The sequence below is a fragment of the Protomyctophum parallelum genome (assembly GCF_964188405.1).
Source record: "Protomyctophum parallelum genome assembly, chromosome: 15".
Lineage (NCBI taxonomy): Eukaryota > Metazoa > Chordata > Actinopteri > Myctophiformes > Myctophidae > Protomyctophum > Protomyctophum parallelum.
In genome coordinates, this window is record NC_139710.1 from 18094776 (window position 1) to 18111266 (window position 16491).

A 16491-nucleotide genomic window follows, 5' to 3' on the forward strand; every position below is an offset into this window, starting at 1 on the left:
ACACACACACACACACACACACACACACACACACACACACACACACACACACACACACACACACACACACACACACACACACACACACACACACACACACACACACACACACGCACGCACGTGAATGCACATTGCACGCACACACGCACAAACGCATGCTAGAACACACACACACACACACACACACACGCACACACACACACGCACACACACACACACACACACACACACACACACACACACACACACACGCACACACACACACACACACACACACACACACACACACACACACACTTCCTCTTGGTATTCCTCTAGGGGCCCGGCTGTGTCTGTTCCCATGTTTTTTTTGTTGTTGTCTTCTTTCTCCTCGTCTTGTCATCTCCTCTGTCTTCTAGCTTGGCAAACCTAACACTTTATATAAAATGTATCCTGTATGAACATAAATAAGCAGTCACTTCTATTTAAGTTGCAAAGGAAGAAAAATCTGTGAAAGCCTCGCACGCTTCTCTTCGTATAACTTTCCTTGCCCGTGCCAGCTTCTGATGCAGGGAACAAACTTAACTGCTAAAGCTGCTATATTTTCAAAACTACCAGCCACTCTGCCAGGCAGATGTTTTTTTATTTTTTATTATTATAAATAAAGGTAGGGGGCTGCACCACAACAAAACCATCACTTTAGGTATAGAATCATGAACCGACAACAAAAGTTATTCCTTCATGCGTTGTGAAAAACAAAACAATATACACGGCAGAGGGGCTGGTTAGTCTCTGTAATTTACAAGCACTACATGCCGTTGGCGGGTGTTAATTTTGTTCCCTGCAGCTGTGGCATTCCTCTCTTTTATGTTGAGAGCGTCTGTGCCTTCTTGGACAATGTGTAGAAGAGGAAATGTAGAGCTGTCCTTGAATTCACACACTGTGTCAAGTAATGTGTGAAGAAGACCGTAGACTGAGCGATGAAGGGCCCGCTTCTCTTCTCTCTCTTCCTCACCTTATTCATCCACAACCCCCATCCCCCTGCCTCACTGTCCCCAAGGCCTCCATTCCCCCTGCCTCACTGTCCTCAAGGCCTCCATTCTCCTGTCTCACTGTCCTCAAGGCCTCCATCCCCCTGCCTCACTGTCCTCAAGGCCTCCATTCTCCTGCCTCACTGTCCTCAAGGCCTCCATTCCCCCTGCCTCACTGTCCTCAAGGCCTCCATTCTCCTGTCTCACTGTCCTCAAGGCCTCCATCCCCCTGCCTCACTGTCCTCAAGGCCTCCATTCTCCTGCCTCACTGTCCTCAAGGCCTCCATTCTCCTGCCTCATTGTCCTCAAGGCCTCCATTCCCCTGTCTCACTGTCCTCAAGGCCTCCATTCTCCTGTCTCACTGTCCTCAAGGCCTCCATTCTCCTGTCTCACTGTCCTCAAGGCCTCCATTCCCCTGCCTCACTGTCCTCAAGGCCTCCATTCTCCTGCCTCACTGTCCCCAAGGCCTCCCTTCCCCTGCCTCACTGTCCTCAAGGCCTCCATTCTTCCACGTGAGTCACTGTACCCTATATCTTTGACTGTGCAATGTGTTTTTCAGCAGCAAAACAAAAAGCTTCTAAAATACCAGATGTACACAGTACAAGCTCACAACGCGTTGCGCAGTGAACTTGTAGATCAGCTGTTTCTGAAAGAAAGTGTAGGCTCAAATGGTTCAATGAAATAAAGTTCAATTTATGTGTTATTTCTGTTTCTCAACGGGACCCAATATGATCTTATCTTCTATCACAAGTCACCACAGTATAGGTATAGTTAATTGTACCTGGGACCTGGGACCTGGGAAGGTTTTATTTTTTATTTAATTCATTTATTTGACAGTGATAGTAGAGAGAAAAACCGGAAATGCAGACAGAGTAGAGGAATGACATTCAGCAAATAGCCCGGCCAGCCAGGAATCAAACCGGATACACATTTGGCCCGTGTGGTATACATGCACCATAAGCACTTGGCCATCGGGTCACTGACAGCTTTTAATTCAAAACAATGAGGAAGCAGACAGTGAGCACAGACAAACAAGAGATGGTCACTGGTCCCAAAATGTTTCAATTCTTTTCACAATTTTCTTCAATGTTCTCCAAAAGCAAATCTACAAACTTCATCGCATCACGATATATCTTTGTTTTTTAACAGCCAAAGTATAAAAATGGGGCTTGTAAGTGGTTAAGAGGAAGTGCTGTATTGTGGTGTACATTGTCTTTGGTTCTTTTGACAGAACTGACTATCAGCAAAATTCAACCTTGTCTTAAGTAATCTGGGTCTTGCTGGCTCTGTAGACGTGGGCATTTAACCATATACTGTAGGGGAATCAAATCTGTCCGTCAAGTCATAACATCCTGTCTCAGTAACTTCTATTGTTCCTCTGCGGTTGCGTACCAAGGCTAATCTTACGAACATATTTGGCAAAACAATTGCAGATCTACAAGCACCCGATGCGTTGCATTTGAGAGAGTGTGGATTTGGCAAAGGTTTTGCCCAGATTAGGGATGGGCTGCTCTCTAAAAGCCCCTGAAACACACAAGCAAAGCTCTGTGAAGGCCCGCTAGGAGCCGAGCCAGAACACCAGAACACCAGAACACACTGAGCTACCGGCCCGGAAACACAGCCTCTATGGGACACAACTACACACACAGTGCAGCTGAAGAATCGAACATCAGTGCACTCATATTGATGCAAACTCTGGGCTATAGCCTGAAACACACACACACACACACACACACACACACGCACGCACACGCACACGCACACGCACACACACACACACACAGAGAGAGAACAGTGAACAGAAAAAGAGTATTATCAGTGCTGGTGGTGGAAGCCCTGTTGCAGGGTGGTCCTATTTATATCTCAGAGGTTGGTATCAGCTCTCACACACCACTCAATGCTCCCTGTTATCCCCTGTTGGGAACAACTGTTATTCAGGGCCATATACTGCACCACACGCACGTACACACACACGCACGCGCGCGAGTACAAACACACATACACACACACAGATATTCTCCGGCATCTTATGTTTTAGACAACATAAATGCACAATATCTCTCTTAAATGGTGATATATTTCTTCCCTTCTCACAGAAGCTGAATAGAAGGAACAGACGGAAAGATGGGGAGATGGGGAAAGAGAGAGAATGTTGTGTGCTACGCACTGAGCACGTGACAAAATGGGCCTGCCCCGAATGTAATGCCTCCGTCCAGCCATTAGGCTATTTGCTATTTCAAAAAGAGGATGTGTTTTTAATTGTCTTCCTCATTATATTAAAATGTGACTGAGCAGTTTACACTGCTGAGCAGCATGGGCTTTAAAACCTCAGCCCAGCCGCTGATTAAGTTAAATTATTATCTTCTTGGAATAGCCCACATCCTCCTTTGCCCTTTATATAGCCCTGGTGTTATTACCAGCATCAAGCTGATGATCCAATCCTATTACTTACGACTCAATTAGCCTACGCGGCTCTTTTTGAAATGACAAAACCGCCGTCTTTCACACACAGACAGTCAACATATGCAGGGCAGAGAGAGGGCCCAGGATGGAGGGCCCAGTCAACATATGCAGGGCAGAGGGCCCAGGATGAAGGGCCCAGTCAACATATGCAGGGCAGAGAGAGGGCCCAGGATGGAGGGCCCAGTCAACATATGCAGGGCAGAGGGCCCAGGATGAAGGGCCCAGTCAACATATGCAGGGCAGAGAGAGGGCCCAGGATGAAAAACAGATTCTGTTACAACCTTTGAACGTTTCATTCTCTGAATCCCAGAGTGAATCACTGGGCTTGGATGGATATACTTAAAGGACCATGCCAGTGTCGATACCATTGGATGGATATACTTAAAGGACCATGCCAGTGTCGATACCATTGGATGGATATACTTAAAGGACCATGCCAGTGTCGACTCGATACCATTGGATGGATATACTTAAAAGACCATGACAGTGTCGATACCATTGGATGGATATACTTAAAGGACCATGCCAGTGTCGATACCATTGTCTATTCACAGCTCTGGCTATTCTTAGGTATAGTGTTTGTGTACATTCTGTCCCAAGTTATTACAATGTAATTATTGAGTTGGCTAAACATAACATCTTCTCCAGGGACTATTTCGGTTAGACTTTCCAATCAATTAGTGCTTTAAGAGTGCTGACACACTAAGTCGGCATTGGCCAAAAACCGGTCAATTCGTATTCCAAACATTCCAAAACCACAACGCTAATTTAGTTGTCTTCCCAATAATGAATGCCACAGACGAAGTCCACACTATTGATCCATAATGTATAAATGATAAGGGGTCAGGACAACGAGGCCTTTTCGTGGAGGGGTCAGAATGAAATTTTGACTGTTTTTCGTCTGTGGTACTCACAAGCATGCTCGCTCTTCAGGTTTTCTTTTTTGTTTACAACTAGGATTGGGCTGGTTACGACTACTGCCACCTGGTATGGAGATGTGTTTCCACTCATGCAGGCGCAGAACATACAATACGTGCAAGTCCGCTATAAGCAGACTGGTTGATGAGTGTCAGACTCAGGGCCTTACAATGCATTAAAGTGCAACAATAACATGGCATTGAGAAATAAAGTATTGGGTCTCAAGTCTCAGTTTGACATTAATGCTGTACTGGACAGAAATGAACAGAATGGCTTCGTCTAGAATCAAGGTATGATTTGGATTAGAAGAATGCTCGGCACTAATATCAAGTATACCATGGGTCATAGTCAATGGGCTAAACATACATGACTTTTAAGCCTTTGATGTTAATAATACAACATATCCCAGTTTGTCAACACCAGATCACACTTTACAAAGCAGGGTGTGCCAAGCTGTGGGTTAAGTGAGTAGAGTACGGACAACGAAGGTACGAGACAGAGGTTGTAGCTACAGGCCTTGGCTCCCATCTCGAGGAGCGAGAGGAAGAGGAAGACAGAGACCGGGCGGCCTCAGAGATGTTCTGACAGACAGACAGACAGACAGACAGACAGAGATAGAGAGAGAGAGCCCAGGGAGGAAGGAAGTGAGAACATGGAGAGAGAGAGAGAGATGGCTGAGGGAGAGTGTCAGGCTATAAGGGGGCGGGGGTGAGAGTCCAGGTGGCAGAGCCAGGGAGGCACAGAGACAAAGCGAGCGATGCTGGACAGAGTTCTGCTAGCTTTACTCTGCTCTGTCTGTCTGGCCAGCAATCACAGTAACAGGAAGCCCTGCCCTGGTCTCTGGCAAGCAGCAAGGCAATGCACACGTCATGCATGCACACACTAGCACGCACGCATGCACGCACACAACACAACGCACGCACGCACGCACGCAACACAATGCACGCAACACAATGCACGCAACGCACCGCAACACACACACACACACACACACACACACACACACACACACACACACACACACAGTCACACACACGCATGCATGTACAGTATACTTGTAATGTACTGTATATGCACTGTTGCAGAAAACTCCAGGTTAACATGGTTACATGTTTGCAAATGCCATCAGATTCACACAGGAGCAACATGATGTCACTCAACAATGTACGCATCCTCAATCTGTTTCTGACACATGTACTTTCAGACATACGTACACATACACAACACAGATCCAGTCATTCCTAACCATGTTCTTAGACTAATGAGGTAAGGAGTTCCCATGCCCATTCAGTTAACCTACAAATCCACTCCATTGTTAATTAAGGTCCTTACTTTTTTGTTGTTGTTTGTGTCAGGAGTACATCTACACAGAAATTGTTTTTCTTCTTCTTCTTTTGGGGGGGTGGGGGGTTCAATTTAGATTTTCACCACAAATAAAAGCACATGAAATCAGCTGAGATGTTTGTTTGAAGTGAGCTTTGATAATGAGCAGAGCAGAACGCGAGACGCAGACGGCTTACATAATTGAAGAACACGCTGTGAAGGAGGAGGAAGTGCTGATGAAATATGAGAGAAGCTCCGGGCTTACTTTCCATAGCCCCGCCCCCGAGGAAGACATCAGCTGATTCTGGGGGAGACCGACCAGGGAACACGCATTGCACATTATCCATAACTAGAGTATAGTAGTCATCTGTACTGTGTTCATTTTATTCTATTTTACAAATCAATGTGTACAGACTGTACACACAACCACAGGATACATGTCAAATATATTAGTAAAATGAACATGCTGAGAAATAAAGGCGAACTGGCACATTTGATATTTCTGAGAAAAGGGAAAGACTTTTGGTACATTTCTTTGTGTATGAGACTGGCAGGTTTTGAACTGCTGATACTAAAATAAGCATATAAAAGGGGAAATAGTAGTACTTGTACTTGCAGACTTTAGTTCAGGAAATGTGGATTTGTGTATGTGTATTTCCACCCCAAGAGAAGTGAGAAAAGCAGCCACTTCATCTCAGCAGTAATTAGAGGCCAACCTCACATTTTATGTTAGCAGTAATTAGTGTACTATTGATAGCAAAAAATAACAAATCCAAATCTTTAAAAAAATTCAAAGATAAAACAGCACAACATTAAAAGATATAACATGAAATAAATAAATCAACATTTCAGAATGTCTATAATTGCAACCATACCAGCAATAAAGTAAATCAATAGACATATAAAAGAGCTGTTTGCACGTCACGTAATGTCTAATACATGTGTGATATAATAGGCGACACATAGACCATTATGTTTAATACATGTGTGATATAATACGCGACACATAGACCATTAGGTACATTGGCTTTTTGTTTTGGCCTGAGCATGTTCTAGTCCTACGTTTCCACAACAATGCAGACTCCAGCACAAGTTGCAAAACACAATGCTGCTATTCTTAAGACCCAGAGAAACCCGGCCCGGCCACTCTCTAGCCATTTCCTGTGGTCTGGGGATGGAGAGGCCAGTAGGGAAAGTGAAAGGCTGAGACTTGGTGGCTAAAGGCTGACTTATATTTCGTGTCACTTACAAACTAACTAACTTTTAACCACTTGAACCCTAGCGTACCTATTCTGGCGTGAACATTTGTCAAAAAGCAGAGAGATATACACACTCCCTATAGCCAGATATTAGTATCGCAACGCGAGGCTAGCTTTGTAATAGCCCCCTGAGGGACTCCGGTCAATTTATTTGGTTCTTGATGCGGTCATACGACAGAGTATAAATTGGGATTAAGAAATTAGCTGTGTGGTGCTCTGGAGATTTTATGTCAAGAGAGAGCCAACTGTACACAAACAACAGATGCAAGGCAAACCTGCCTTGAGTATCAAATTGAAATTACTTGTGATGTGTCCTGTGGAGAACATTTGCATAATTATGCATCATATACTTTCATGAATTCCCACTAGACCATGTTATGATGATCACAGCTTTCAGCATAGCTGTGTCAAACAAAAAGGTCTTACATCCCAGTAGCTGTGTTCTATTCTGTGAAGGCAGCACCATTAACAAGCGTCCTCACAGCTGTCATTCTATAGCTGACTAATACAAACAATCTCCACACGGCCCATAGTCTATCATTAGCCTCCGAAGGGCAGTCTCTGGCATGCCAGACAAAAAATACTAAAATAAGAGGGTACCTTGACATACATAATGACAGACGGAGACAGAAAGAGGATAAGCTGTGAGGGAAAAAGAGAAGAGAAGAGTTCTCCCCTTTCAGTCTTTCATCAAGACAACTGTTCGGTCATATGGATGACATGGCTAGCAGTGATGGTCACATGTCACAGTGCAGCGCATTATGTGCTTGTAGATCTGCTGTTTTTGGTGCACGACCCTGAAAGTTTAACACAGGCTATAGGCATCGCTGTTGTCCTAACAGCTACGGTATCAACACAATCATTAACAAATACTATCGAATAGAGGTCAAACAAACGATCATGCCATTTCATAAATCTAGTGTAGTTGCACTACCTTTAAACAGTTTTATGTCACTTTGCAACATTTGTTTCATCCACATTCACACATGTTAGCATAAATAAGTGGACGCACGCATACAGGCACGCACGCACACACACAGTCAGGCACGCACGCACACAGTCACACACACACACACACACACACACACACACACGACACACACACACACACACACACACACACACACACACACACACACACACACACACACACACACACACACACACACACACACACACACACCTGTATGCAATGCACTCCTTTGCTTAGTGTCTAATAGTAATTGTAGATGTTTTGCTGTAGATGTGTCATTATATATAGCAACACACTAATCATCCACTCCTCCATTACAATAGGTTGTTAAGACAGACTTTGTTTAAAAAGTGTGTTTCAAAACAACACTCCACCATTCATGGATTAATCAATTGGCCATGTTCCAATATGCTGTAAGCTGCATGTACAGTAGCTAGAATGTGACTACAGCAAAGAGCCCTCAGGACATCTCAGGCTCCCACTAACCTCTGAAAGCACTTTATGAACGACTCATCTGCTCAAAGTGGTGCAGTTCTGATCGAACATTCAGTTGTTCAGGAAGTGACATAACTATGAGTTATGAGGCGGATCTGTGGCAGTGACCCACTCCTTCTCATTGCTCGCATTGGAAATGAATTATCTGGAGACCTCTGTGGAATTCCATGATTTTAGGCTTATTCACAGCAGGCCCTCCATAAAAAGCCAAGTGACTCTCTGTCTCATCTCTAAATATGCTGGGGACTAATCATTGCCATGTGGATACCTACAAGTCAGTGTTAATTTTGTTGAGTGAAACTATGACGGAAAATGTTCGTCGACTACCTTTTTTCACTGGCCTGCAACCAAGTGTAAAATCAATCATTATCATCAAGGCACGCCAAAATACATTTTTGTCAACAAATTCAACTGTAGATTAAGTTAACTAAAATCTTTCGAAACAAAAACTAGACTAATACTAAAACTTTTCATATGACTAAAATATCACTGACATTTTATTGAAATGACTATGAGACTATGACTATGAAAGAATTGCTGTCAAAATCAGTGCTACAACACTGCTGTCGGCTCCAGCATATATAGTTAAAGGAATGTCTGAGGACTTTGTTTATACCAGTACCACCAGTGACACTAAAGCGATGTGACTCCATCCGCTCGCTGGAAGATGTGAATGATCTCAAGCTAGTGGCTCTCTCATTCAGACACAGGAGTCACGTTGAAACACATGATTCATCTGTGTGGATCTTGTGTGTGTGCGCGTGTGCACAGTCTGAGAGGAGAGAGGGTTCCTGCTTTCACTTCCACACTTCACTTCCTCTCAGACGTAATGACTGCCTAACCTCTAGGGCTGTCCTCGTCTAAAGAAATTCAAAGTCTACTATTAGTTATAGTGATTTGTTAACTAATCGATTCGCTGATTTAATCAACATCAACATAAAATTGTATTTGGTATACATACAATCGTGCAGAGACCAGTTATTTCAAGTTGGTGAGGTTGAGAACTGAACGTTTTAATGTTGATTTCACAATGGCTACTGGATTTATTTTTATTATTTATTTATTTTAAGAATAAAGGGCTAATCTAAAACTAAACTAAATACTTGGTCGACATAGACCGAACGACAGATGAATCAATTGATCGACTATAAGGGGAAGGAACAGACAAGTTTACAAGAAATCCATACACTATACATCAATGAATTGTGACTAAACATGGATGCCTGCCATACATGCATGAACTTGCTTCAGGTGATATTCAAGCTCAGATACAGCAACAGTAAACATGGCCTATAATCAACATTCTTCCAATAACAAAAAACAAAGGCACATATACAGTACAGTACAGCGCAGAGCCTCTAATTACTGTTGCTTTGAAAACATACGCAGGTGTGCACGGGTGCACACATACAGTACACGGCCTGGTTTATACTTAGTTGCGCGCCGGTATCACACCAATATTAGCAGATCTATAAGCTCACAGCGCTCACAGCGTGTAGATTGGCTATGTTCGCTGCACAATATGGCCCTCAAGCAAGTATAAATCAGGCATTACCCCATTATCTTTCTCTCACCTGCCATGTCATGTGTGTACAGGTGAGTAAGGATTGTCTTTGCCTTGGGGCTCTGCTGTGTGTGGCCTCATGGGTCCTGGCAGACGACTCATGTCGCAGTCTCCATTTAGGAGGACCCCATATCACCATCTCACATCATTACACGCCGTTCCCCGAGGGGAGGGGTCCAAACTTATTGACGAGGTGGGAGGCTCTGTCTCTCCCCTTTTCTGCTTGTTTTTTCATCTCTCTTTCTTTCTCTCTATATATCTCTGTCATCATATTTCAATCTGTCTTCCCATTCAGCCGCTCTTCAACCCCCCATCCACTACTGTTAACTATTTGGGATAAATATCGAATTGTGATCTTTCAGACCAATTTTGTGAGTTGCTTTGCAATTTAAAAATGCTTTCAGTCAAGCTTAGTATAACCACCACGTTTATTTGTTCATTGACTAAAAGTCAAGAAAATGTTACATTAAAGGAACTACAACATGCATTTTAAAACGTTTTTTTTTTAATATTTAATATCATATTGTTTATGTCCCTCAAACATATTTCTAATGGTTTGAGCCTAAATCACCACTCTGATATAACCAGTTCATGTCATGGAATTATAGGCCTATACAAAGTAGGGCGATACAGATGACATCACGGGTACCACCAAATCAGTTGAGCTGTAGGCTACCAAGGAGACCAATTTCCATAAAAGCCCCTATATGATTGTTCAAAGTTGCGTATTTGTGGGGATAGAAAACACATAGGGGAGAGCAAAAAACACAAAAAAGAAAAGTTGAATTTCATGTTGTAGGACTTTTATCACCAAAAACATTCCAAAACACGATTTGTTTATTTTAACACCCTGAGCAGCAAGGACAGAGTTCTCCGTCCTATCAATTAACGCTCGTCACCCAGGACGGAGATTAATAGATATCAAAACCGATCGCATCGCTCCACAGGCTGGGAGCGTCTGTTGCGCAACATTCAATGTTATTTCCCGGTGGGACGACAAGGAAAATGTTCCCCCCAATTTTAGCCGATGAGACCAAAAATCTTAAAACGTGAATAACTCTTGATCTAAATTCTGTCCAATTCTAAGCAAAGATTATGTGTTAGACGGCCCATCGCGGTCCCGTCGCTAGTCGCGAATTAATCATACCTCCCGTTGTTGTCGATCGCCTCGGGAGTGTTTTGGCTACATCAAGCTACTTCAGCTACATCCGGGATAGCACCTGGTGCGTCACTAAATGTGCCCCGCTGCTATAAATCGCTGGGCGCTCTGATTTAATGGATTAAATAACCCCGGGCGATTAATTACCAGCTTTCTCTGATATTGTATCTCAAGAGTCCAGATGATAAATTAAATTCACCTGCAAGTTGATTTTAGTGGAAACCAATGGCTTCTTGGAAAGTTATTTCCCAATCCTTTACACATCATACGTACATTACAAAATAAAAATACATATCCTGTTTGCCCAGGATTTAAAACATTGCATACATAAAAGGACTCAGGCTAATAAGCCGTCATACTGCTACCTAAAGCGGTGCCTCTTGTCTACTCTAAGGTGAGTAAAAAAAACGGGACAAAATATGGTGACCTTTAAAACCACAAAGAGAGACTTGGAGAACAACCAGGAGGGGATATATCATACTCCTCATTCAGACCTTTTGGAGCTAGAGTCTGCAATGTGTGTAAAAACGTCCCTGCTGCTTGGTGACTCATATCATCCCCTTTCTCTGAAAAGGAACCTCCCCATATCCCAATTCAACTGCATTAGATGGAGGGTGCAAAGTGCAAACAAACCTGGATAAAGAATGCATCATCACTTTTCTCTGGTATTTCACAGACTGAGGGCTCCATTTTCATCACCGCTAAACCCCTTATCCCTAAACTTCTTTGCCTTTTTTTTTACTATTTAGATTTTTTTTGTTGAATAGTTCAGATTCTGCTCCCGAGTGGAGGCTGCACCCGAACCCCAATCTGTGCGATATGCTGGTAAGGGCAGACTCAGACCCAACACCCTCACTATCTGAGCGCTATTCCATTTGGCAACTACCCTTGTGCCTGTGGTCATTGCCAACAATGACATTTCAGATGCAAATCTCCTTTGTTCACCCTCATACAGTGAGAAAAAGTATCAAATCATTATTATTTCCTTAAGACCATTCAAAACACGCATTGCTGAGCATCGCTGTACAATGCGCTACAATGTAGTCTCTAGCCCTGTGGCTGTACACGTTTGTAAAACAGGATTATGTGTATTTTGTTACGTACATTATGTATGATGTGTAATGGATTGGGACATCTTTTGTGCAACGGTCAACAGTGGTTATGGTAATGCAAGTGCTTTGATTAAAGGCACTATGGAATATTATAATACCTTTTATGCAATAAAAGGGGCTGCAAGTGATATTTGGCATTAGCTAAAAAATAAAAAAGAAGGAAAAATAAGTAATTGGTAAAAAGTTAAAGTTCTATATTCTGATAGTAATCATTGCTTTGCAAACTGCGTTTGTTCAGGGGATTCCCCATCTCTCCAAGTCTTTAGTAAACAGAAAATACATCATGTGTACCCGTTCCAATTTTGTCTGCTCATTTATTTGTTTCATCAATTCCACTAAAAGAGCTGTAATTGAACAAACACTATAGTAATTTATTTGACCTGTATTTATACAGGTCAAATACTCTAATACTAACTCTATAGTAATGATATATGAATATTTAACAAATATCAATTGCAGGAATTTGCAGCCTCTGCCATTTGGAAGGTTCAATTGTGAATTTGGATTATTTTCCTATTAATTGTTTGGGCCCACCACACACTGACACACTTTCCTTCTCCCGACTCTCTCTCTCTCTCTCTCTCTCTCTCTCTCTCTCCCTCTCCCCCCCCCCCCCCTCTCCCAGGGCCGTTGTGGGTCAGAGACCTCCCTTGGCGGTCTCATCAGTGGAATTCTTAGAAGCCTGAGGCAAGCGGAAGCACTGGTGTTTGATAACATCTCAGTTAAAGGCATGGAACCATGCGTGACAGTGTCTGATCCACTACTGATACTGTAGCTACAGCTGCAGTCCCCACTACTTCTTTAGAACCGCTAGTCACTTCTCCATCTAGAACGCACGCACACACACATACATACACACACACACACTGTATCATCATGTATGAATGCACTGCCATGCTGAATACCGCATTTACCGACTTACTGTCCAGTGGCAAAAGTGTTTAACACTAAGCTCTAACTAAGTTGTTTTCTGTTAAACGTGTGCATCTCTTGTTTTTAATCAACAAGCCCCTGGACGTCATTGCCCTTATCGTCATCTCATCATCACAGTAAGAAAAGACCATGGCTTTCGCTAACTGTGATGGCTATCACAATTCTTATCTCAATCACGAGATTTAAAATTGCAATACCTTTTCTGGAAAACGTTTGTGACACATTTAGTGGGGTTATGGACAACGCGTGTTTTTTTTTTGTTGTTTTTTCTAGCACCTTCTAGCACCAACTAATGCTCATAAGTATATCATGCACAGCACACATCTGCTGCTATGCTCACACACCTTTTTATATTTGATCTCAGGCAACATGTAAATATGTAGATATTTTGTATTTAGTTTTTTCTTGTTTGATGAAGTAAGAAAGGGAAGAAGAAGAGGGGGAGCTCTTTTTCTTCCCTTTCTTACTTCTACGAAATGACGATACGACGGGAGCGATGCTCAGAAACTAATTTCACCTACTTCTTTACTTCCGTAAACTTGACTGTCACTTTGCGACATATCAATCTGCGTGTCCACTGTCCATATTTGGACCCACAGATAAACCCAGAGACAACTTGAAAGATATAAGTGAAATTTATTCAAATCGCAAAACACAATTTGGGAAAGATTTTGCAGCTTACAAATTAACTTTCTGTATATTGGTTCAGGAGTCAGGACCCCATAGAGTAGACTATAAAAAGTTAAAAACACAACACTACAGGAGCCTGCTGTCCCATGGTGGTTCTGGCCCCACACATCTTTTGAAGAATAACCTAGTGGGTGGGTGATTTTGCCCTGTATGACCAAGTATGGATCCCTATATCAGCCATGCAGGTTGTATGGCCATAAACACACACCTGTGCACATGTGAACACTCAAATGAACTTAAATGAATGCCCCTTCACAGCCACTGTGTGCCCGCGTGCACAGTCTGCGCGCGCACGCACGCACGCACGCACACACACACACACACACACACACACACACACACACACACACACACACACACACACACACACACACACAATTACTGTTGATTTACTGCCATATAGCACTGGGGTTGTAAAAGTGTCCGCTTCCCCATTTTTCCTGTTTGCCATCCTGAAATCATGAGGGTGGTTTCAGACAAACAAGCAGTCCTGCACACATGCATGCCATGTGCATACAACATTTAATTTCACTAGAAAGAAAATCATATATATTTCAATAGTAGGCTACATAGTTGTGTAATGCTACAATATAGCAATGCATTATAGGTTATTATACCTTATTACTATAGAATAATAACGTAAACGTAGTCACTATAGTCAGTACTGTACTTTCACCTTATTTATAATATGACTTTTACCCATTGGATATGAGCATAATAAAATTGCGTTTTGGGAATGGGAATAATAACATAACATAATTGCATCATTGCGTCATTATCATGTGGCAACCAATGGATGATGAGGGACTATCATGAAGATAATATGTATAGCTTTGAAGCAATAACATGCCAAATCCATCACGAACGTCACAACAAAATTGCCTTATGCATGTTTGTCTTTGCTATTATGCTATTACGCATCTATAAGCATCTATAAAAAGAAAGCTTGTATGTTGTAGGCTGTAGAGAATATGGAATAGGGAGGATTATATGTTATTAAAACTCGATAGCCAAAACTGTGCAGCATCGGTCTGATCGAGTGACTGAGGGCTAAGAGACTCTTTAAATTGCATCACCCCACACTTTTTAAACGGGGGGGAAACGAATTCTCAATGGAAACTATTTAAATGATACTGCCTGTTCGCTCAGAATAGTTTTTTTTTCTTTTCTTCTCTTTTTTCATTGTAACATTACACAACATAACGATGTGTCTTCTTTGTGAAAACACTCCAGGATAAATGTTGACAGAGCTAGACTGTTCTGTCTTGACAACATTACTGTACTCACGTTCTCCGTTATCTTGGATGTTCACCCACCGCAGCACAACGACAAACCAAAAAGTTGGACTTCGCATAACGGAAATGCGTTGTGAAGCACTTAAAGTGACTAAAACTCTCTCTGAAGAACAACAAATACACTAGTATGGTCGAAGAATACCAGCATGCTAAAAAGTCCGCTGCCTTCTCTCTCATCGTGAGCGCATTCAACAGATCCTTCGTGTTAAGAAAAAAAAAAAAAAAAAAAAAAAAAACTCTCAGGAAGGAAACTTAACTTAAACGCGGAAAAAAGTGGCGACTCTCCTCATTTCCGCTGTCATAAATGTGCCTGAGGTCCATCTGCGTTAGACCATAACTCTATGCGTTAGACCAGACACATTTTGTCCACCATCTTATTTCCGCTTCTGACACGAAGACCATTTGCCGTTCAAAATAAAGGGCCACTGGCACGGGTATCGTTCTAAAAAGCAAGTGGAGAGGTATAGTATAGAGATGAGTTACTGCGCAGTAATTTTATTATTTAATTGCCACTTTCAAAAGTTTCAATACCTGATAAAATAATATATATATATATATATATATATATATATATTTTTTTTTTAAAGACAGCAGACATTGAATTAGCTGCCATTCTAAATCTTATCATAACAGTCAGTGGTCTTTGTGTTTTATGTAGTTACAGTTAAAAATGTGTTAATGGTGTGGCTGTGGCACTTGACTTCATTAAGTAGCATACGTTTTCATTATAATAGAGGCTATTTAGATCATCATATATATAACGGCTATGCAATACGTTACAAAACGAAAACAGATCAGCCTATTTTCCAAGCCAGTGCTGCAGTTAAAAACTATGAATATGAGCTTTTACTTTGAAAACAACGGAGCTCGCAGGTGGCTGTGTCACTTTTAGCAACTTGACGTGGGCAGGATAACAAGCAGCTATGTGGTCTCACTGGTCTGCGTGATGAATAAATGCGGCGAGTCTGGCCTATCTTCAATTATTCAAATGGTTAAAGATCCTATTCCCCCAGCTAGTGGAGGGCTTTGTTTACTTATTAATAAGTTATGGCAGAAATGTTAGTCTAATCAAATAAGATTATGTAAATAAATGAGAAACTGACAGGAAGAAAATAAAGTAATGCGTTCACGCTAGATTAATATATCTAGGCCTAAACAATATCACGCCGTTGATAATCTATGTACACAGATTCTGCTATTCTGAATTATTATAATCATGTCGGGGTAAATAATCTGCATTATGCACAGCACACACGCATAACCATCATGAATGATCCCCACCCTCTAAAATTGATAC

At 42.1% G+C, this 16491-nt stretch overlaps 1 protein-coding gene across 1 annotated transcript in view; it reads right to left on the bottom strand.

Moving 5' to 3' along the window:
- The window catches only part of sh2b3 (SH2B adaptor protein 3), a 72679-nt gene extending 57158 nt beyond the window's left edge, over window positions 1-15521 (bottom strand). Inside the window, exon 1 of the mRNA XM_083784236.1 lies at window positions 15187-15521. The gene's annotated coding sequence lies outside the window, so the exon portion shown is untranslated. The remainder of the gene's footprint in view (window positions 1-15186) is intronic.
- Between the last annotated feature and the right edge of the window lie 970 nt (window positions 15522-16491).